Source organism: Vicia villosa, unplaced genomic scaffold, assembly GCF_029867415.1.
Source record: "Vicia villosa cultivar HV-30 ecotype Madison, WI unplaced genomic scaffold, Vvil1.0 ctg.003299F_1_1, whole genome shotgun sequence".
Classification (NCBI taxonomy): Eukaryota; Viridiplantae; Streptophyta; class Magnoliopsida; order Fabales; family Fabaceae; genus Vicia; species Vicia villosa.
Genome location: NW_026706170.1, coordinates 135198 through 136806, shown reverse-complemented (window position 1 = coordinate 136806; position 1609 = coordinate 135198). Strand labels below are relative to the sequence as shown.

At 38.0% G+C, this 1609-nt stretch overlaps 1 long non-coding RNA gene across 1 annotated transcript; it reads left to right on the top strand.

Moving 5' to 3' along the window:
• Positions 1 to 378: 378 nt before the first annotated feature.
• On the top strand, positions 379 to 1208 carry LOC131640770 (uncharacterized). The gene is made up of 3 exons (XR_009295330.1): positions 379 to 489; positions 801 to 871; positions 1101 to 1208. It is a non-coding gene; the product is annotated as an uncharacterized LOC131640770 (long non-coding RNA).
• Positions 1209 to 1609: the final 401 nt, after the last annotated feature.

The following is a 1609-nucleotide window of genomic DNA, read 5'->3' as shown; positions in this document are numbered from 1 at the left end:
ATGTTATTCTCTCTTGTTAAGTTGATTTAGTCAGTGATCTTTTAAAGGAGCGGTGAGTACTAACTAAAATATTATAATTAAAATTTATAAGAGATATATGTAACATATATTTAGGAAATTTCTCTATAGACCTCCCAACTTTCTAGTCCACCTCTGGTGAAAAATCCAAACTACCCCTGATTTCGGAAGTTCATTTCCGAAATGCAAGAAAAAGGTGTTTTCGGAGATGCATCTCCGAAAGCGTCTTTTTTTTTGAAAAAATTGTCTTATTTCGGAAGTTCATTTCTGAAAACAGCATTTCGGAAGTGAACTTCCGAAATACTGCGCGTTCTGCAGATTTATTAAAACACTCCCCTCCCCATTCATTTACCTTAACTCAAATCAAAAACAAGCAAAGGCGAAAATTTGTGCAAACAGAATTCCAAGGCTGCATCAAGGCTCCAATCACACTGCTAAACAACATTCAAAAGCCCTCAATCCTAACACTTTGTAAGTTTTGAAATTTTTAGATTCATTATTCAAATGCATGTTATTTAGGGTTTTAATTGCATAAATGATATATGGTTAGGTTGTTAGTAGTATTTAGGTTGTTTAGAAGCATTTTGATTTGGTTTGAAGTTTGGTTTAGGGGTCTGCCATGGAAGTTGCAGAAAACTCCATCGCAGGGGTGTTTCGGAAGTTCATTTCCGAAAACACCTCCATCCCAGTTTTCGGAAATGAACTTCCGAAATGTATCAGAAGTTCAAATTTTTTTGTTTTTTATTTTGTCTCGCATATTAATCGATTTCAATTGTTTACAGGAACATGTCAGACAACCAACCAGCACGCATCAGACAGGGAAGGGAGACCAAGCCTGCGTCGGCTAGAGAGGGTAGGGAGTGTCCGTTTTAATTTGCAAGTACTTTATTTTTAACGCCTTTGTTTATTGTGCCTGTTTCTTTGAAGTTTGTGTGCATGCGTTCTGACTTCTTTGACGGCGTGTCGCTGGTTTCCAACGTCTTTGTTCTTTAATGACTTGTCTGTTTCCCAATCGTTTTTGTCTCCTTTCTTCTTTTATAAAAGGAGGTCTCATGGACCTTTCTTTCTTCATTTTTACGCAGGAATGGGTGGCGCTAAGGGAAGAAAGGGTTCTTCAAAGAAGGAGGTGAAGGAGGTGAAGGAGGTGAAGGAGAAGAAGAAGGTTTTGACTGGTTCTGCTTCTCGTCCCCTTGGGGTCCATTGCTCGGACGTGCAGGCTCAGTCTTCAGCCGTGATCAACGCTGATGGTTCTGAGACTGAGTGGGATGAGGATTGGTATAATTATCTTCATTCGGAGGAGTTCGCTCGTCGGGTAGAATAACGTGTTTTTGTTTTGTTTGATGTGTATTTTGTAACGTTCGTCGGGCAGAATAACGTGTCTTTGTTTTGTTTTGTTTTGATTTCGGATTGTATCTTTCGCATAGTGTTTTTGGATTGGATTTATCATCTTAGTATTTTCAGTTTATCTGTTGCTTATTTTTATTTGGCGTTTGCGTTTAATTAAAATGCGAGACAGTTTAAGAAAAAACATAAAAAAAAAACACAGTTTCTGCAAAATTCGGAAGTTCATTTCCGAATTAACCCCCATGAG